The sequence below is a fragment of the Balaenoptera musculus genome, chromosome 12, assembly GCF_009873245.2.
Source record: "Balaenoptera musculus isolate JJ_BM4_2016_0621 chromosome 12, mBalMus1.pri.v3, whole genome shotgun sequence".
In the NCBI taxonomy this organism is placed as follows: Eukaryota; Metazoa; Chordata; class Mammalia; order Artiodactyla; family Balaenopteridae; genus Balaenoptera; species Balaenoptera musculus.
In genome coordinates this window covers 70266206-70288657 of record NC_045796.1, presented here as the reverse complement: position 1 = coordinate 70288657, position 22452 = coordinate 70266206, and the positions used below count along the sequence as shown (strand labels likewise).

Below are 22452 nucleotides of genomic sequence, written 5' to 3'. Positions count from 1 at the left end.
TAAAGATACGAGTTGGTCATAGATTTTCTAGAAAAATAATACTTGATCTACCTCTTTTAATTCTTGCTCAGTACTTTCTGATTTGTGTGTGTGTGTTTGGTTTGTTTTGTTTTGATACAGAAAAGTACAGAGAATCATATAAGAAACACCTATATGGTCCACTATCCAGAATTAACAAATATGAACATTTGGTCATTGTTTTAATCAGCTCAAGGTGCTATAACAAATTTTCATAGTCTGGGTGGCTTAAACAACAAACATTTATTTCTCATAGTTCTGGAGGCTGGGAAGTCCAAGATCAAGGTACCAGCAGATCTGGTGTCTGATGAAAGCCTACTTCCTGGCTTGTAGATGGCTGTCTTCTCATTGTATCCTCACATGGCGGAGAGCAGAGAGAGGAAGCAAACTCTTATGTCTCTCTATTATAAAGGCACTAATTTTATTCACAAGGGCTCCATCCTTTTGACCTAATTACCTGTCAAAGGCCCCACCTCCTAACACCATCACCTTGGGGATTAGGATTTCAACATGTGAATTTGGGGGAGCACATTCAATCCATAGTTTGCTTTATATGCCACATTCATGCCGCAGTCATGTTTGCCTTATATATTTAATAGCACATATAAAATATTACAAACAAAATCTGGGTCTTCTTTGTTCTTCTTTCAATCCCATTCGCTTTCTTCCTTAGAAATAACCACTCTCTTAAATGAGTGTGCGTCCTTCCGGTCCTCATTTTACTACACATTTGTGTTCATAAATAAGATGTAAACTTTAAATAGATACTACTATTTTGTATACATTATTCTGCAACTTGCCTATTTTCACCTAACATTATGTTTTTGAGATCTATCCATGTTGATACATGTCACTGTCTTATTATCTAGAGAGAAGTGAAATCATGGCAATTTTTATTTGGTTATTTTTCATAAGGAAACCATACATGAACTGGAATTGGGTTAATTGCTAAATGCCCTAGAACATTAAGACTGTATTCCCAAACTGTATGCCAACTTTCCCCAGGTGCCGTAGCAAACTCACGGGGGTGAAGCAGGATATTTTTAAATTTCAAGGAAAACACGGTGACGTTTGTCACATACCACACAAACTACTACTATTAGTTGTTAGACCTATTAGGTACTTGATTTAGCCTAGGTCCAGATAGTTAGGCACTTCTTTTGGCCTAGGGAATGCCATGAAGAATTATTGAGACACTAAGTTCATTAGGAACTGAGAAAGTTCTAGAATCTGTACATTAAGAATAAGAAACCCATGAACCTGTGTTCTGTATCTGGCCCCACTACCTGGTGTAAAACTACAACAATTACAGGCAGAGTGCCTCCGAGAAACTGACCAGCCCAACCTTGCAAACCTCAGTCTACTTCATTAATAAAAACAGTAAGTGATTGTGTGGAGCATCTAGGAGGAATAGTTTAGTGTTTTAAATCTTTGGCAAACTGCCTAAGATGAGTATCTAAATTACTTCAAATATATGGTTTTCACCAAAAATGCCCCTCAGACTATGATAAACCTTAAATGTGCATTTAGCTCTTTTCTTGTGCTAGGAGTGGGGCAAGCACTGAGGAGGGTCAGGGAGGGGTACGGGTGTTGAAGAGGAGAAGACTTTGGGCATGGTTTTTAGAGAATAACAAATCAGCCAGCTTTTACTCATAAGCCTATTTCTGAAGATTTAACCTTTGAGTCATTCCTTCTGAGAGACCAGGAACTCAGCTTGAGGAATATTATTGAATACTACTTAATCCCCATTTCATCTCAAAGGGCGGCATTAAGGACGCTGATTTAAGAATGCTTGCATTCCTACTTAGTACCACTAGGGGCGCTGTCAGGGGCACTCAGGTTTTCTGCAGAGGGAGAAGGTGATTGAGAAGACAGGAAAGGTGACAATGTCCTTGTCCTCCACCATGGACACATCACATCCTCCTTAATCCTAGGACCAAGGCCACCTGCCTTGCTTCACGGCTCCCTATTTTCTATAAGCTCAATGTAGTATTTCTGCCACCATGTACATTTATTTCTATTTAAATATAAAGAGCCTGTAAGAGAAAAAAAGGATTGTTTATAAAAGGTCATAAGGATACGTTATAACAGTCTTCAAAAGGAAACATGAAAAAGGCTGGGTTTGAAAGGAAATCGCTGAATTTGAAAAGAGAAAAAAAAAGCAGTAGATTTTTGAGAGAATGACTTTTGATTTTAACAAAATTAATTTCTTATGTTGCTAAGACATCTGAGCTAAAAATATACTGCCTTTTCTTCCTGAGTAAATGATATCTGTCTCCCAAAGGACCATCTGTGGTCATTATGATGTCACCTTCTCAGAAACCTGAGGACATTAGTGGATCAGGTGTCTTGAGTCTTAATAAAGCACCGATAACATTTAAAAATAAATGATTGTATAACCTATTCTTACTTTCTTTGTAGAGAGGGGCACTTCCAAGAAATATCATCAACCATATTCTCTTTCAATTATAAACAGATTCAAATGTAATTTTTTCCAGGATGTTAACATCACATTTTAAGACCCATTACCGAGAAATAAATAATTCAGAGTGTTTTCTGGATTACTGGAATCTAAAAGTAAAGCCAGCTTTGAGGTCATGTAATAGTTTTACCAAACCTAAAGCCATCCTAAAGGTCAGCATCAGATTCATAGTCATGTTTGCCCAGTCCTTCTGTGATTACAGGCACTTGAATAAGTGCCTATGGCAGATATTTTTATTTTTCTCAGAGCTAGGATTTTAGGTAGAGAAACACCTGGCAGTGGCATATCAGACATCATGTCAGAAGTGCTAAGATACAATCTGGTATTAAATAAGGATTTGACTCCTAAATGGAATGGAAATATAAAGGAAAAAAATTTTTAATCAAAATTTTTTCAGATCTTAGATAGGAAATCTAGGCTGGAGGTGGTAGGTTTGGTCATTCATTAAGCACTCATGGAAAACCTGTTGTGTAAGTTCATAGGGACTACAGAGATATATCGGACAGTAGTGGGAGAGGATGGGTTCATAAACAATGATAAGAACAACACAATTCCAAATCTGGGGAGTGCCCCAATGGAGGCATTAACAAAGGGGTGCAGGAGTTCAGAGAAATGTAATGGCTAGTTTTGATCTGGGCCTTGAAGGACCAGTCCAATCTCAGTTGGCAGATTTGGTGAGAAGTTGGGTAATCCAAACAGAGAGGAGTTTAGGAGGAAAGGCAGAGTCAGGAAAATCATCTAATATAGTCCATAAAGTGTGGGTTGTGAGAAATAAGGCTGGAGAGAGGTCAGGGTTAACCACGGAGGCTCTCGAACACCATGCTAGAGAACTGGAATTTATTTGCTAGGCGATAGCATGATTATTAACATCTTCAAAATGGATCAGAGAAAGATGTCCCCAGTAAAAATAAAGAGCTAAAGCAACCAAGTGATCCTCCAAGTTCACAATGCAGGAAACTCTTTTGTTGTCAAGAGACACTTTCCTATTCAGAAAAAAAAAGAGTGAAAGCTTTTGCTATCATTTTTCACTTTTGTAACTCGGAACACTGCTTTCTAATGGGGTTTTGAGAAGACCCAAGGATTAACAAAATGACACATTTGCAAACAGTAAAGTCCTATTTATTTAATTTTTTCTTCTCAAGTAATAAGAACAACAATTTACATGAGTGGGAGAATAATATAACATTAAGAACATGGAACAGAAGCGTTTTATCCTATAAGAACTAATGATAAATAACATTCTCCAGACAAAGTGAGAAAGAAGGAGAGGCAGGATGGAGTGGGGGAAAAGAGATAGAAGAAACAAACAGGGAAGACAGGAGGAGAAAGAAAGATGAGGAAGAAGGAAGGCAGATTGATGGAGGTAAAGAGGGTCCTTAGGAGAGAGACACATGGTGAGTGGGTGAGTAATGCTTAGGTACGTAGATGGCAGGAAGCTTCAGGAGATGCCTGATCTGTTCACTTCCCTCTGCTGACCATTTTCTCTCTTCTTCCATCACTGACACCCTCTCCAAAGTTCTGAGCTGGGTACTGCTTGCTCCTCTCCGAATCAAGGAATAAAGAGAACCTAAGCATTATATTTAGGTCATAGATCACAAGATGACAAGCCTCCTGATGGCCAATGAATGGATAATGATCTTAGGAATTGTCTACTTTTGCAAAAGACTTCATAGATGTATAATTTTACTGCAAAGACATTTCACTTTTCAAAGCGCTTTCATGTCTCTTACCTCCTTTGAGCTTTCAGTTATGTAGAATAAGCATTCTCCTCCTTTTACAGATCAGAAGAGGTAAAATGGTTGTAGATCTTCCTCAGTGCTATTCATCTCCCCAAAGACCATCTGTGGCCGCTATGATGTCACCTTGGTAGAAACTTGAGGATATGAGTGGATCAGATGTCTGGGGAGTGAGTGGAAACTATCTCAAGTCTCGATAAAACACCAGAAACATTTTAAAACCAGTGATTATATAACCTATTCTTGTTTTTCTTTTTTTTTTTTTTTTTTTTTGAGCGGAGTACAGTTTATGGTAGTGAAAAAGGTACTAGGCTGAATCAGAAGATCTGAGTTTTAATAGTAATAATGATATTATGAGCTAATAAAAATAGCTGTTTAGTGTTTAGTAAGCACTTATGGCAGACGCTGTGCTAAACCCCATATATATGCATTATTCCCTTCTACCTCCACCACCGCTGTATGAGGTCAATGCTGTTTTTTGATAAGTGATGCAACTAAGGTTTAGAGAGCTTAAACAATCTGGCCAAATGTTTTAGTTCAGGCTCTGCATCATTCTGTTAATAACCTTTTTGGGCCTCTCATTTCTTCATCTGTAAAATAAGGCCACTGAGATGATCTGAAAAAGACTGAAGATGTAGTTTATGCATCAAAGTAAGAGTGCCTGTTACACTACGTCAGGAACTGCTAAACTTTTTCTGTTAAGGATCAAATATGAAATATTTAGGCTTTGCAGGTCCTACCATCTCTGTTGCAACTACTCAACTCCGTTGTTGTGGAGCGAAAGCAGCCTTAGACAATGCTTAGGATCAGCATGGCCGTGTCCCAATCAAACTTTACTACAGACACTGACACTTGAATTTCACAGAATTTCACGTCACAAAATGTTATTGTTCTTTGTTTTTTCAACGGTTTAAGAAAGTATAAAAATCCTTCTTAGCTTGCAAGCAATACATAAACAGGTAGGGGGATGGAGTTGGCCTGTGAGCTGTCATTTGCGGACCTTTATGTGAAGATCTCACAGATATCTGTGTCTACAGAAGCTTTTCTTAGAAAACAGTTGCATCTAAAAAATAGACATGACCGATAACATAATTTCTACATGATCAGGAAGGAAATGCTTTTCAAGTAGAAGAAACTGTTCCATCTGTTCTCGTCAGTAACCACTGACTCTGTAGAGCCTTGTACTTTTGGTGTGCACCATATTAGAAGGAATTGCTGGACCACGGTGAGCATCTATCTGTCTGTCTGTCTGTCTGTCTATCTATCTATCTATCTATCTATCTATCCATCCATCCATCCATCCATCCATCCATCCATCCATCCATCCATCCATCTATCCATCTATCTATCTATCTATCTATCTACCTATCTATCTATCTATCTATCTATCTATCTATCTATCTATCTATCTATCTATCTATCTATCTATCTATCATCTATTCTGACCTAGATGTGGTGGATTGTAGAGGCAAATAACCAAATTTATTCCAGAGGTGAGCTCCAGAGAAAAATCTTCTAGGTAAAGCATTGTTGCCAGATTCAGAAATAGTTGGTTTTAAAAAAAATAAGGGCTTCCCTGGTGGCACAGTGGTTAAGAATCCATCTGCCAATGCAGGGGACACGGGTTCGAGCCCTGGTCCGGGAAGATCCCACATGCCGCGGAGCAACTAAGCCCGTGTGCCGCAACTACTGAGCCTGTGCCCTAGAGCCCGTGAGCCACAACTACTGAAGCCCGCATGCCACAACTACTGAAACCTGCGTGCCTAGAGCCCATGCTCTGCAACAAGAGAAGCCACCACAATGAGAAACCCGCTCACTGCAATGAAGAGTAGCCCCTGCTCACCGCAACTAGAGAAAGCCCGCGTGCAGCAACGAAGACCCAATGTAGCCCAAAATAAATAAGTAAAATAAATTTATAAAAAAAAATAAAAAATAAAAAAAGCATTATATAGGCAGTTGGTGAAAGTAACGAATAGCTTTTTGAGCATCTACAGTTATGGGTCTGGTTCTCCTCAAGGTAGCCAGGCTCCTGGCAGGTTTGGAGGCAGCATTAGCAGGAGTGATCACGAGTGTACTGTCCTCGGTTTTGTCTCCACACGCAGTCTTCCTGGTGGTTATTAGCACCCCAAATTACAGTATCTGGAAACAGAATGTGCATCCCTGCCCCCTAGTCCGTGCTCGGGGGCCCATTTGCACATGCACACTGGCTCGTCCGGCTGTGTTCCTTCCAGACTCCATTCATTTTGCTGGCTTCTCTAATCTCTCAGGCATCCCGGTGTGAAGATTCCTTTAATCTCTTGATACCCTGGCCAAAGGAGTTAGTGTGTGACCGTCTACTACCGTATCAGTAAATATCTTATACAGACATTCAATTTGGGATGTTGTCCCGCGGAGGCTTAAGAACAGGTCTCATTCCTGGAGGAGTGGCTGAAGGGGAGGCATCTCCCCTTCATCTCCCATGTCCATCATCTGTGGAAAAGGCAGGCCCTCATAAAGGAAACAGGAATTCTGAATTCTGTCTCACCCCACGGGAAAGTCCCACATCCTCCTGGACCCAGCCCTCTAAGGGCCTGACTTTGAAGAGAAAAGGTGCCAGCTGAGTGCTTTTGAGTGGTAGACACAAGGATGGACAGCAGGAAGGAAAGTCAAGTCTCCATTTTGTTCAAAACTTGGAGAGCGGGCCACACCTTGTAACCAGATTATAGTACTTTTTGTTATGATTTCTTTATTTGTGTTATTACCCTGGACTTTGGTAAATTCTGGTTTAAATGTTCCAGCCTTGCTTCAAGATTGCCGCAGTTTTAAAAGCAAGCGTGTAAAAGCTGAGGTGTTTAAAGGGGAGCAGTGCCCCCCTGAGGCCAGCTCAGTGCTGGCAGCAGTAACCAGAGGGATCCCCAAGGGCCTGTGCAGTCCTACTGGGAGATTACAAGGTTAGGAGTCCGTGTTCTCTAAGGAAGGCCATCTTCTTCACTGTGTGTTCTCCACAATTTCTAAATCCCTTTGCAGATAAACATCCTTTTACAGTAAGTGTGAGACGATAGCATATAGGTTAGGCTTAGGCCGGAGTCTGTGTGACCTCAAGTAAATTACTTCATCTCTCTGTGCTTCAGTTTCCTCATCCATAAAATATGTATAATAGTACCTCTCTGAAATGACGTATTAAAAGGATTCAATGTGTTAATATATAAAAATACTTAGCGCAGTGCCAGGCTCATAGTACAGCCTCAGTATAAGTCCTCTATTATTACTATAGTCTCTTGCCAGACTTGTTTTATATCAGGCTGATTAATGGGACCAAACAATCCTCTTCCTTGGGTCTTCTGATTTCCTGGAAGATCAGTAAACTGTAGTAAAACTATAAACATGCACTCCTAAGATTCTAGCGCCAGGCTAAACGCTATAAGAACTCAAAAGAATTTTGCAACTTTGTTCTTGTCCTCTGAGTGCTTACAAACAAGTTGGGAAGGCAGATGCATGTGTTTAATTATGGCTCCACTGCTTAATAACCTTGATGATATTGGACAAAGTCTTTTTTTAAGCTCTCTAGGCCTCAGTTTCCTCTTTTGCAAAATGCAGATTATGATAGTGACTACCTCATAGGGGTTAATATGAGAACTAAATAAGTTCATAAAGGTAAAGTGCTTACAACAAAGTGCTGGCATATGGTAAATGTTAGTTTCCTAGTCTATATCACCATGAAGCAGTGCATGTGTGATGAAGTACCAAGAAGAGGGGTGCCTCGGGGATAGAGCAGAGGTCCATGCAGCTTCATGGACCTTCATGGAGGAGGTAAGAGTTGAGCTGAGGTTGCAGGTTGGGTAGCATTGGGACAGGCAAAGACAATTTCAGGGAAGGAATAGTATTCCCAAAAACACTAAGAAGGAAACTGGCAGGGACATTTGTTATTGCAGACCGCTTCCTTAATTCCTGTGTAACAGAAACTTCTTTGAGAATTGCAATGTGTAACAAATGGATATAAATGCTTAACAAATATTTTCTGACTTGCAAAAGAGACAAGGAGCGTACTGTGGGTTACTTCTCACTAAAAGTTATGTCGGCTTCTTAAATTCTATAAAATTCTTAGCCTAGATTATTGGAGCTAAGCATACGCGGTTATGTAGTTGGAAAAAAATGGAAGAAATTGTAGCCGTAGGATCCTATTTCGACAGCAGGTGGCTCCCTAGCATATAGGTAAGAAAAGTGGCCCTGTGGTCTACATAGGGATCATTTAAGTCATTTGAGTAGTTGTCACATATTGTATATCATTGAGGCTGAATTTGGAAGCAGTTCTTTGCATTGATTTTTTTGCATTGATTTTTGTATGAAAGATGACATTCATGCAGCAGGAGGGAACTTCTTCCTTCTTGGGAGCTATGCTTACCTCTGAGGATCACAATCTGATTATTGTTCTTTCTGGGAATGAAAGTCAGATACTTGGCAGTATACATTCCCTCCATTCCATCATTGAAGGACTTTAATAGCACCTCACTTATACATGCTGGGAGCATCACAAATTTGGACTTCCCACCCTTCCAACATTAGACTACAATTTCTGTAACAGCACCGATGACCCACCACTCACCTTTCATCACTTCTTTTCTTTTTTAAATTAATTTTTATTGGAGTGTAGTTGATTTACAATGTTGTGTTCGTTTCTGCTGTACAGCAGACTGAGTCAGTTATACATATACATATATCCACTCTTTTTTAGATTCTTTTCCCATATAGGTCATTACCGAGTACTGAGTAGAGTTCCTTGTGCTATACAGTAGGTCCTTGTTAGTTACCTATTTTATATAAGGTAGTGTGTGTATGTCAGTCCCGATCTCCCAATTTATCCCTCCCCTCCCCCATCACTTCTTGATATTTCGGCTCCACAGACCTCAGCTTCCTGTCACTAGATATCAGAAGTAACAGTCTTTCTGCCAAGTTGGCCTCCTGACACCCACAGGTATAAGTTCAGTTATATATACCCTGGTCAGCTCAACCCACTGTCCCCTATCATTTCTCCACCTCAGCTTGAGCTTTGCTACAGTTTTCTGTTCCAGGGTGCTGCTGGAGAAAGTCCACAAATGGAGCAAATCTAGGCCACTGTAGATTTAAAATAACAGAATTACAGGGCTGAGGGTTTACTTAGGCCTCCTCTGGTTCATACACCTCCTCTTACGGTTTTCTAAAATGAGGAAACCAGAGAGGTTACTTAGTCTGTCAATTCCACTTTTGCCTCTGTAGACCAGTCTTTTTTATTTTTTTAGTGTTTAAAAAAGTTTTTTTATTGAAGTATAGTTAATTTACAGTGTTGTGTTAGTTTCAAGTGCACAGCAAAGTGATTCAGTTCTTTTTCAGATTCTTTTCCATTATAGGTTATTACAAGATACTGAGAGTAGTTCCCTGTGCTATACAGTAGGTCCTTGTTGTTTAACCTATTTTATACATAGTGGTGTGTATCTGCTAATCCCAGACTCCTAATTTATCCCTCCCTCCCTTCCCCTTTGGTAACCATAAATTTGTTTTCTATGTCTGTGGGTCTATTTCTGTTTTGTAAATAAGTTCATTTGTATCATTTTTTTAGATTCCACACATAAGTGATGTCATATGATATTTGTCTTTCTCTGTTGTAGACCAGTCTTAACTCTCCCTTCCCAGCACACCCTATGGACTATCTGACTTGTTACACTGGCCATACCCAGAATGTTCTGTATTGGACTGGCGAGAGCAGCAACATATTGGAAGGAGCTGAGGACTTCTCTAGAAGCTGCATTCGCATAGCTCGCTGCTCTTTCTACTTAGATGTATTTATTGGGGAAGGAGGATGCCCCTAAAGAACTTGTCCCCATGCCACCTCCGGTTCCAGTACTGTGCAGTGCTCCTTGGCCCTCCTGTCCAAAACTATCACTGTGAAGTTTGTTTCAATGGGAAAAGGGCAAGAGTTGAAAACTTTTATCTATCTACACATAATCTGCACACAAATGTTTATAGCAGGTTTATTCATAATTGCAAAAACTCAGAAGCAAACAAGATATCCTTCAATGGATGAATGGGTAAGCAAACTGTGGTACATCCAGATAATGGAATATTACTGTTGTTGATGGAAATAATCAATAAACAATCTATAATAGGAATAGAAAAGAGTTTTATTTGAGCCAAACTGAGGACTGTAGCCCGGAAGACAGCCTCTCAGATATCTCTGAGGAACTGCTCTGGAGAAGCATGGTTTTCACCATAGTTTTATATCTTGTCAGAATAAAGAACATCAAACAAGTCAGAGATGGAGTCCTTCAAGTTTTCAGAAGAACAGATCAGCATGTACACAACTGGTCAGTATGGCCTTGGCACCTGGGAAAGAAGTCTTATCGTCAAAGGAGTACCATCATTGGCATCCAAGGAAGGGAGACATTTAACTTTATTTTTAACAGGGACATTCTTTACTTCTGGTCAAGGTGCCCTTCTCTTTAAAGCAGATGTACAGTGTCTGTTTGATAGGCCTCAAACAGGCTGTTTTCGTTAGCATAAAGTTCAAGTTAAATTATGTATAAGCCAGGATGACTTTCCCTGTACCTCAATATGTGAACATTTCTTTCATCATTATTCAATGCTAAAAAGAAATCAAGCTATCAAGCCAGGAAAAGAGATGGAGGAAACTTATATGCATATCGTTAAGTGAAAGAAGCCAGTCAGAAAAGCCTACATGCTATATGATTCCAACTATATGACACTCTGGAAAAGGTAAACCTAGAGAGACAGAAAAAAAAGATCAATGTTTGTCAGGGGCTGGGGGAGGGGATAAGAGGAGGGAGCTGGAGGAGGGGAGAGGGAGGCATAGTAGGTGGAGTACATGGGAGTTTTAGGGCAGTGAAACTATTCTGTGTGATAGTGTAATGGTGGATACATGTTATTATCCATTTGTCAAAAGCTGTAGAATACACAACACAGTGAACCCTAATGCAAACATGGACTTTAGTTAGTAATATTGTATCAGTATGGGCTCATCTATTGTAACAAATACACCACACTAATGCAAGATGTAGGGGAAACTGGGGGGTGGAGTGAGGGGTATATGAGAACTCTCTAAACTTTCTGCTCCATTTTTCTGTAAACCTAATGCCTCTCTAAAAAAGAAAGTCTAATTGGGAAATCTCTGTATCTTCCTTTCAATTTTGCTATCAACCTAAAACTGCTCTTAAAAAGCCTTTTTAAAAATAAAATAAAGTATATTAATTAAAAAATAAGTAAATGTAGGGGGCATCCCTGGTGGCATAGTGGTTAAGAATCAGCCTGCCAATGCAGGGGATGCGGGTTCGAGCCCTGGTCTGGGAAGATCCCACATGCCACGGAGCAACTAAGCCCGTATGCCACAACTACTGAGCCTGCGAGCCACAGCTACTGAGCCCGCGTGCCTAGAGACCGTGCTCCACAACAAGAGAAGACCCGAAATGAGAAGCCCGCACACCGCAAGGAAGAGTAGCCCCTGCTCGCCACAACTAGAGAAAGCCCGCTCACAGCAACGAAGACCCAACGCAGCCAAAAATAAATAAATAAAATAAAATTTAAAAAAATAAGTAAATGTATAAGAAAGGAAGAAATAAAACAGTCATTCTTGGCATATGATATCATCGCATACTTAGAAAAGCCGAGAATCCACAAATAAATTAGTAGAATTAATAAGAGAGTTTAGCAAAAATCAACGCACAAAAACCAATGTAATTTTCTATACTGGCCACAAACAATCAGAATATAACAAAAGATGCTCAAGTCTTCTATGAATAAAAACTTAAAACTTTATTGAAAGAGAGTTAAGGCCAAAATGTATGAGACATTTTATGTTCAGTAATAGAAAATTTAAAGGATAAAAAGATTTAAACATGCTGCCCAAATAGATCTATAGATTCAAAACAATTCCAATAACTATCCCAATAAGTTTTTTTCTGGGACATGAAAAGATGATCCTAAAATTCATAAGGAAGAGCAAAGTCCAAGAATAGAAGGAGGATGAGGGCAAAGGAAGTCAAGGGCCGAGGGGAATCGGAGAGGGACTTACAGATCTAGATGATGTCCTTCAGCAATGAGAGACATCTCTGGTCAGAGAGTTCTGAAGGGCAGTGTTATGGACTGAATGTTTTGTCCTCCACAAATTCTTATGTTGAAGCCCTAACACCTAATATGATAGTACTGGGAAGCAGAGCCTTTGGGAGGTATTAGGTTCAGATAAGGTCATGAGGGTGGAGCTCCTATGATGGCATTAGTGCCCTTATAAGAAGAGACATCAAAGGGCTTGCTGCCTCTCCACCCTTGATATGTGGACACCAGGAATGTCTGCAAACCAGAAAGAGAGCTCTCACCAGAACCTGACCAGGCTAGCACCTTGATCTTGGACTTCTCAGCCTCTAGAACTATGAGAAATAAACGCCTTTTGTTTAAGCCACCCAGCCTATATTTTGCTGTAGCTGCCTGAGCTAAGACGGGCAGCAATGGTTTGGGGTCTTTTACAGCTACAATGTTTGTCTTATCTATGGCTAGCAGATATTAGTTGCAGTTTTGTGAGAGGCAGGCAGGCTCTAAATGGCTAAAAAATATGCTTGTTTGGGCTCTATTTAATGCAATTGGATGTGTAAGAATTTGAGTTTGGCACTGGCAGGCTTTGAGCTAATAGTCCAAGCATATTGTGAAGAAGTAAACAACATAAGGGCCAATAAACAGGGGCTATCGTTAACTCATTATATAACCTAAGATACTCCTGAGGAAGAATCAGGCAGGGGGATGATGCGTATCAGACACATAGCCTTATCATACAAATATTTCAATTAAAACAGTGTGGTATTGGTTTAGGGATCACCCAATAGACCAATGGAATAGAATAGACAACCTAAACATTGGCCCATTTATTTAAGAAGATTTGATTTAAAAAATGGTTCTGAAGAGCCTAGGGGCAGGACAAGAATAAAGACGCAGATGTAGAGAATGGACTTGAGGATGCGGGGAGGGGGAAGGGTAAGCTGGGACGAAGTGAGAGAGTGGCATGGACATATATACACTACCAAATGTAAAATAGCTAGTGGGAAGCAGCTGCATAGCACAGGGAGATCCGCTCAGTGCTTTGTGACCACCTAGAGGGGTGAGTCAGGGAGGGTGGGAGGGAGATGCAAGAGGGAGGAGATATGGGGATATATGTATATGTATAGCTGATTCACTTTGTTACACAGCAGAAACTAACACTAATTGTAAAGCAATTATACTCCAATAAAGATGTTAAAAAAAGAATAATATAAGGTATGATAAGAATATAAAACATACATACATGGATAAATACAGAATAAATAATTACACAAATATGTTAACAGTATCAGCCTTTGTTAATGAAACTGTAAGTGATGGAGTTTTATCACCCCCAGATTTCCATAAAGATAATATGTTACTTTTATAATGGGAAGTGTCCCAATAAACTATTTTTAAAAATAATTTTATTGAAGTATAGTTGATTTACAATGTTGTGTTAATTTCTGCTGTACAGTGAAGTGATTTGGTTATACATATATATATTCTTTTTCATATTCTTTTCCATTATGGTTTATCACAGGATATTGAATATAGTTCCCTGTGTTATACAGTAGGACCTTGTTGTTTATCCATCCTATGTATAATAGTTTGCATCTACTAATCCCTAACTCCCACTCCTTCCCTACCCTACCCCTTGGCAACCACAAGTCTGTTTTCTATGTCTGTGAGTCTGTTTCTGTTTTGTAGATATGTTCATTTGTGTCGTATTTTAGATTCCACATATAGGAGGTATTATATGGTATTTGTCTTTTTCTTACTTTGCTTAGTATGATAATCTCTAGGTCCATCCATGTTACTGCAAATGGCATTATTTCATTCTTTTTTATGGCTGAGTAATATTCCATTGTGTGTATATATGTGTGTGTGGGTGTGTGTGTGTGTATACCACATCTTCCTTATCCATTCATCTGTCAGTAGACATTTAGATTGTTTCCATGTCTTGGCTATTGTAAATAGTGCTGCTATGAACATGGGTTCTTTTCAAATTATAGTTTTGTCTGAATATATGCTCAGGAGTGGGATTGCAGGATCATATGGCCACTCTATTTTTAGTTTTTTGAGGAGCCTCCATACTGTTCTCCATAGTGGCTGCACCAATTTACATTCCCATGAACAGTGCAGGAGGTTTCCCTTTTCTCCACACCCTCTCCAGCATTTGTTATTCGTAGACTTTTTTTTAAAATATAAATTTATTCATTTATTTATTTATTTTCAGCTGCATTGGGTCTTCATTGCTGCGTGTGGGCTTTCTCTAGTTGCGGCGAGCGGAGGCTACTCTTCATTGTGTTGTGTGGCTTTCTCATTGTGGTAGCTTCTCTTGTTGCGGAGCATGGGCTCTAGGCACACGGGCCTCAGTAGCCGTGGCACACGGGCTCAGTAGTTGTGGCTTGCGGGCTCTAGAGCACAGGCTCAGTAGTTGTGGCGCACAGGCTTAGTTGCTCCGCGGCATGTGGGATCTTCCTGGACCAGGGCTTGAACCCGTGTCCCCTGCATTGGCAGGCAGATTCTTAACCACTGTGCCACCAGGGAAGTCCCCTCATTGTATTTTTGATTTTGCATTTCTCTAATAATCAGCGATGCTGAGCATCTTTTCATGTGCCTAATGGCCATCTGTATGTCTTCTTTGGAGAAATGTCTCTTTAGGTCTTCTGCCCATTTTTCTATTGGGTTGTGTGTTTTTTTGTCCCGATAAACAGTTTTTATACTAGGCACTTAATAAATATTTAAATGCCAGCCAAATTTTCATGCTTTTAATATTGTAGGTGTGTATCTAATAATTGTTGAAGCCAGAATTGCTTCCTTGTGCAGTCGGGCTCATCTTGGTACACCTGTCAAACCACTTCAGTTACCCACTCAAACTGTCATACTGCTCATGGCTTAATTTTAAATGGAACGCAGCTCTAGCATGAGACTGTGATTTAGGAGAGGATATCCTTTTGATGTATTTTGACGACCTGAATGACAATATATTTCTTCTTCAAGGTTTTTACCTGTCAGTGAAGGATTTAAATTGGAGTATTAGCTGTTTATGAAGACTGATAGACTCTTGACCTTAAGAATATTTATTTGTAATATGTATTCATTCACAATAATTGTTACTGAGTGTGTATTATATGTCAGGCATTGGTCTAGGAGCCTGGAACACAAAGATGAGTAAGATTGGTAGGCCCCTGCCTCACCCCTCAAGCTCACACTGTATTCAAGGGAAACAGACATGAACACCAATAAGTGACAAGGAGTGTTGGGGCTCTAGGGTAGAGGTCTGCATAAAGTGCAGTGGAGGCCCAAAGAGGGAAGTGACCAAACATGTGTAGGTGGGAGATTTGGTTAGGAATGACTTCACTGAATAGGGTGACATTTGAACTGTGTCTTGAAAGTCACAGTTGGGTAGGGCAAGTATTCTAATTAAAGGAAGTTGCTTTAGCCAAAGCACAGAATGCTCAAGGGTGAGAGTCCTTTGGAAGTTCGAGTTGAGGTACAGCAGGCATGAGTGCCAATAGAACTTTCTGCAATGATGGAAAAGTTCTATATCTTCACTGTCAAATATGGTAGCCACTAACCACATGTTGCTAGCGCAACTGAAGAATTAAATTTTAAATTTCATGTAATTTTAACTACTTTAAAAACAGATGCATGTGGTTGGTGGCTACCAGATTGGACAGTGCAGGTCTAGAGATGAGGCCAGATCAAGGAGGAACTTCCATCCCATTCTAGGGGGACTGAATTTTCTCTTGTAGGTAGTGGGAAATCTTCAAAGAGCTGTACATAGGGAATTACTTGATCAGCCTTGCATTTGGGAGGGGGGCAGACTAGAAGCAGATGAAACATTTAAGAGACCTCCAAACATAGTAACTAGGGAAGTAATTAGGGAAGGGAATGGACATCAGACAGGCTAAGAAGGTAGAAGGGGCTGGCTTAGTGACAAGACTGCGTGTGAAGGGTGACAGAGGGAGAGAAGGAAGATTACCCGAAGCAGGTTCCGGGCTGCTTCAGTCATTGGGCCTGTTATTAAATCGGTGACAACTCATCCCAACAAAGAATGCCAAGCGTGGGATGGGCTTGGAGAGAAGATTAGTGTTAGAGATAATGAGCTTGGAGTGCAGGTGAGAAATTCAGGTGACCTATTACTAGCTTTCTACTGGGTTGGCCAAAAAGTTATTTTGGGTTTTTCCGTAAGATGTTACGGAATATATTTGCAGTGTGCCAGGAGGAATTGGCAGTCCAACCCTCCCCATTGGAGGGACAACTGTCTTAAAATAATCTGATGGAATTTTGGGCCATTATCTGGCCACAAGAAAATAGCTGCTAAAAGTGGAATGCAGCTCTTTTACAATTTCAGCAAAGCTGGAAGAGGGTCAAAAAAATTCCTCCTCAAAAAAATAAGGACTTGTGGACTACAGAGCAAGGTGGGTTCCTTGATAATTGAGAAAAAAAAATTATTTCTTTTTTTAAAATTGTAGTATAGTTGATTTACAATGTCATGTTAGTTTCAGTTATACAGCAAAGTGAATCAAATGTATATATATTCTTTTTCAAATTCTTTTCCATTATAGGTTATTACAAGATATTGAATATAGTTCCCTATGCTGTACGGTAGGTCTTTATTGTTTATCTATTTTATATATAGTAGTGTGTATCTGTTAATCCCAAACTCCTAATTTATCCCTCCCCCCCTTTCTCCTTTGGTAACCATAAGTTTGTTTTCTATGTCTGTGAGCCTGAAAATATTATTTCTTTAATAAGGGTTTAGACAGTACAAAATTAAAGTTTGTCCTTGGGAGCCATGCTGTAGTGCCCTTCAGAGGGAGAGGGAAGCACAAAGATGAAATTCAGTCTGGAGCCCAATCCCCAGGCCTCATGCCCACCTCCAACACCTGCTCTTCCTGTAAGTCTAGGGATCTGTAACTCAGTCAGCGCCCACCTTCTGAAGCCCAGGCATCATTGGAAACTGCCAACTCTAGTTTGAGGCATGGATGGAAGGAGAGAAGACTAAGCATCCTCTCTTCCTGGGGATGTTTAAAGGGGTACTTGGAGGTAGGTAAGACATCCTAAAGCATGAGAGTCAAAAGTTATGTCAGAGGAAGATCTTCTGAAGACCTCTCATTTAAATGCCCCCTCTTTTCCCTCCAAAATTGTAATTCCTTCCAAAATCACGCTAACTTTTCAGTAAAGACATTAAAGCCATCTAAAATTTCTCTTTTTTTCCACTCGCCCACTCCTAAACTCACCTCCCTAACCCAGATCATCTGGTGTGACTATTATATCCCAGGCTCTGTTCTTAGGGATGCTGGGGATTCCACAAAATATCTTCCCTGCCTTCAAGGAGCTTGTGGACTAGTGGGGGAGACAGACAAGAAAATAGACTCCCCAAGAGTACTGAGAGCTCTGTCAGGTGTATGTACTGGGGGGATGGGCTATGGACATTCCTCTTGGGATGGTGAAAATGTTTTGAAATCAGATGGAGGTGAAGGTTTAGGACTCTAAACCCAATATTGACAGGTCAGAGAAAGTTTCATAGGAGACATGGCTTCTGAAAACATGGAGGAATTAACCAGGTGAAGAGGGAAAAGGGACATTCAGATAGAGGAAGTAACCTCTGTGCAAAGATCTGGAGGCCAGCAAGTAATGCAACATGGCCAGAGAGTAGAAAGAGTGTGGTCTTGGGGGAGTGGAGGTAGTTGTGAAAGCTGAGGTTGGATGGCTGAGCTGAGATCAGATCATGATCACCTTGTATGCCATGCCAAGGAGTTTGGACTTTACCCCAAGGCCACTGAGAAGCCTTCATAAGGTTTTAGGCAGGGGAATGGCTTGATCAGATTTCCATTTTTGAAGTATCGTTTTAGTGTAGGCAAGGATTTGGAGGGATACGAGACTGGAGGCAGGGAGCTCATTTAGTTGGCTGCTGTAGTAATCCAGGCCCGGCCCCCCAAAAAGTAGTTGCTTTAATAAATTCAGGAGAAGTGGGAATGGAGAGAATTGAAGTAATTCAAGAGACAATAATGAAGACTTGGTTCTTAATGTAAGGATTGGGGAGGTGGGTGTGGGAGTGGGTGGGTGAAAGCTACCTAGTAACATTATCTGCATATACAGAGTAGGTAAGTAGATAAGATACCAGAGTTTACCATGGGGGCTCCCACAGTATTTCTGATATGCTATCCCTCATTCTCCAGCGTTGAGAATCACTTCCACAGAGGCTGTAATGCAAAGATTTTTGTGCTTTAGATCCTGCTTTCCTCATTAGGACTATGTGTACGAAAATTTTTTTTTTATGTGTACGATATTTACCTGGTTTGGGGGGTAAATACCTTTAAGAAAGAACCTTTTGCCTTCACTTTTCTTTTAGAGGCTCGATTTTGATTCTAATAGAATTCACTGATTTAATTTTTTCATTTTGTGTTCTTGTAATTTCAATTCTCTTGCAGCACATGAAAGAGCAGGACCCCATGCTTGGGGATCTGCAGTAAGTGTTTCAGGTTCCCCCCAACCCCATCTAGGTTGTGAAAATCTGACCTTAAGGTTTGTTGTTTCCCCACTGGCTGATTCATGTGATGGAGAAAAAGGTGGGAAACAAAAATAATTTGTGCTTTTGCTCATCATTCATCTTATCTTTAAAGGTAATTGACAATCATAAAGAAAAGTAGATTTTTAAGGGTCAGCCTAATGAACTTAAGAAGCTTGCTATTTTTGTGTCAGGAAACTCAAAATTTGCTTTTTTTCTGCCTTTTCATATCTGTGCCCATGTAACTAACCTCTAAAGAGGAATCTTTCTAAGGAAGATGATTAAGAAATGATCTTGTGGGACTTCCCTGGCGCCGCAGTGGATAAGACTCTGCACCCCCAATGCAGGGGGCCCAGGTTCGATCCCTGGTCTGGTAACTAGAGCCCACAGGCATGCCACAACTAAGAGTTTGCATGCCACAACTAAGGAACCAGTGAGCCGCAACTAAGGAGCCCACCTGCCACAACTAAGGAGCCTGCCTGCTGCAACTAAGACCCAATGCAACCGAATAAATAAATAAATATTTTTAAAAAAATTATCTTGTGATCTTCTTGACTGAAAGGACGTGGGAAGTAGACTGAAAATAGTTCATGCTTTTTCTAAGGGAAACTGCAGTAAGGAGCGACTTACATTGTCTTGCTTGTGCCACAGTTTCTTTTTCGTCATTACCCTGAAAATTCAGCTTCCCTTTCCATTAGCAAGCATTTTTGTGGAGAAGGAAAGTTAAACTGGGAAAGGAAATTGTCAGCTAATTCTAAGACTATGACTTGCTCCATTTCAAAATTGGTATACCACGTATATTATATAGACTAACACAATGGCTGTGTTTTTTTTTTCTTTTAAAAGTAGCCAACCATTGCATAGCATATGGATAATAATGGAGAAGAAGAATGAGGTATGGTGAAAAGCACAAGATCTGGATTTTTTTAACTTTTGAGGATTTTTTGGAAACCAGGATGCAGCTCTATTTTAATGATCTATAGCCAAAAAGCATAACCCAAAGTAGAGAAGTTCTACATTATTGTGCCTTTTCTTTACTTTTTATTATGAAATAGAGCATATACAGAAAACATAATTATAAAGTGAACATCCACATAACCACTGTCCAGGTGCATTCGAGAATCTTAATCTACTGACACTTGCATGAGTTTCAGAGAATTTGAATTCTCTGAAATTACATGTAAAATTAGGGACCTTATGCATTTTTCTGGGGGAAAGAGTCTAGAACTTTTCTTAGAATCTTAAAAGAGTTCCCTTCAAATTTTAAATACTGATTTGAGCAATAGAACTAAGATGGCCCTGTGACTTAGTAGCTGTGTAATCTTAGGCTGGTCTTTTTTGCTCTCTGAATCTTGAATTTGTAGAATGCAATGAACAATAATAGTTCACGCTCTTGTGACGCTGTTGTAAGGAACCACTCATTTGTTATTATCTGTGAAATAACTTGGTAAACTCTTGCAAATGTTCATTATATATCTCTGTTAGTAAATGGAAACTTTCTTAGTAAGGTCTTTGCAATATCTAAAGAACTGCTAAATTGCTTTTGTTGATCAAGGCTGGTTTAAAAATCCTGATCTATCATTATAACAGCTATTCTGGCAACACTCCAATTCTGGACTAGGAAAACTATCTATTTTTCCCAGGTGGCCCCTGAGCTACTCAGCAATGTCTGAAGAAAGTCACGTCACTTGGCAGATTGCTTTCACTTTATATTCATGATCGTAACCTTCAGATGAATATCCATTCTTCTCAGCAATGAACTGAAATTTTCTATTAAGCATAGTTTTCCACTCTCCTAGATGACTGTTTCCTATTATCCTCTCTCCAAGATTATCCACAGTTCCATTTCTGACCATGATGGAATAACAAGGACTGAAGTGAACTTCCTGCCACAAACAACAAGAAAACTGGACAAAATATATAAAGCAACGGTTTTCAGACATTGGAAGACAGCACAGGACTATGATGCCTGAGAAAAAGGGAGCATATGAGGTTGAATGCCTGCCCTAACTTTCTGCGTGGAGGCAATTTCCAGAATGCTCAGAAAATAAACCCAAACAGAGACTAGAGATCTAGCTGAGTTGAGGAGACAGAGACCAGCATTCCCAGAGGCTGAGGGAGCTGGAATTTGAAGGGCAGAGTTTTTTAAAAAAAACAACAACAAAAAACAACAAAAAACCCACAGCTCCATAAATCTGAGTCTTTGCTAAATGTTTGGCTGTGCATACATCGACTGAAAATCCACACAGCCCATCAAAGAATAACCAGGGAGTTGCAAGCTAAATGATTCCCAGAAATCACAGAGGATGGGCAGACATTTGAGCTCTGACCAATCATAGTGGGAAGTCCTCAGTGAAAACCTCTGAGCAGTCATTACTTAGTAGTGGGGCAAAATTATCCCTGGAGTGAAGACTACTCTAGCCTCATCCTAGTACAGCTGAAACACAGTTTTCAAAGGAATCAGAATGATACACAAATAACTTAACTGCCTAAAAAAAACCAAAGCTCAACACTCCTTGAAGGGAGACAACAAAATTCAGGCACTCAACAAGGATAACATTTACACTGTCCACCATTCAACAAAAGTTAGTAAACATGCTAAAATGCTCAACTCATTTGCTCTTAAGACTTTAGGGAAATACAAACACACACACACACACTCACATATATATATTCCCCTGTTTAAAAGTGTGATAGTCCCTGATCCCTGACATCTTAAAGTCACTTAATCATAGGAATTAAGTCTATGCCATTTCGTGAAGGTAATCCTATTTATCTTTGAGTTAAAAACATTCAGTAAAATGGAGCTCACTTTCTCTCCTATGACTTCCATCACAACTGCTCAACTCTGTTTGTTTTATGTTAAGTTAGATCCACTACTGTCTGTAGATTTGTAATCTGGTGTTCTGAAACAACATAAAGTCCTCTTTCTCTTCTAACAAAACTGAGACTAGTTCTCAGGCCATGTTTTCCTTAAGGTAAATATATCCAACTCCTTCCATTTCTTTCGGACAAGATTCTTCTTATCATTTTTTGGAGGCTTTCTAGTTCCTCCATGTTTCTTTTTAAATTGCTGCCATGTTAAAACTAGAAAAAACTTGTTCTACAAAGACTGGAAGTCCAGTAAGTCATGCGAGTGTGAAATACATTTTCATATTGATCTTGTCTACAATAGTGTTAAAGGTAATAATCATATCTAAAATGTATTGATCCCTTAAGCTATGCCAGACACTATGCTAAGTGCTTCATAAGGATTCCCTCATTTTATTCTAACAAATCTATGAGGTAGATGCTATTATTATCTTTGTTTCATAAATGAGAAATTTGGACCATTGAGAGGTTTACAGATGAACTATTATCACAGTAATATTGTATAATAAGCTACCCCAAAACTCAGTGGTTTAAAACAATGCTTATTTGTTATCACGCATCTATAGGTTGGCTGGAGTTGGTCTGATCTAGGTTGGGCCCATCTGGACAGCTCTGCATCTCACCGAAAGACTGGTTCAGGCAATTCTGCTCCATATGCCTCTCATTCTTCTCCTGGGACCCAAGAGCTAGCCAGGGTATGTTCTTCTCATGACAGTGACACAAGCTCAAGAGGGAAAGAAGACATGTGGGGTCTCTTAAGGCCTTGACTCTGAACTTGATACACTGTCACT

General features: G+C 39.9%; 1 protein-coding gene across 1 annotated transcript in view; it reads left to right on the top strand.

The window, feature by feature from the left end:
* CFAP206 (cilia and flagella associated protein 206) overlaps positions 1-22452 on the top strand; it is a 62018-nt gene that overhangs the window by 3783 nt on the left and 35783 nt on the right. The window contains exon 2 of the mRNA XM_036871507.1: positions 22228-22356. The gene's annotated coding sequence lies outside the window, so the exon portion shown is untranslated. The remainder of the gene's footprint in view (positions 1-22227; positions 22357-22452) is intronic.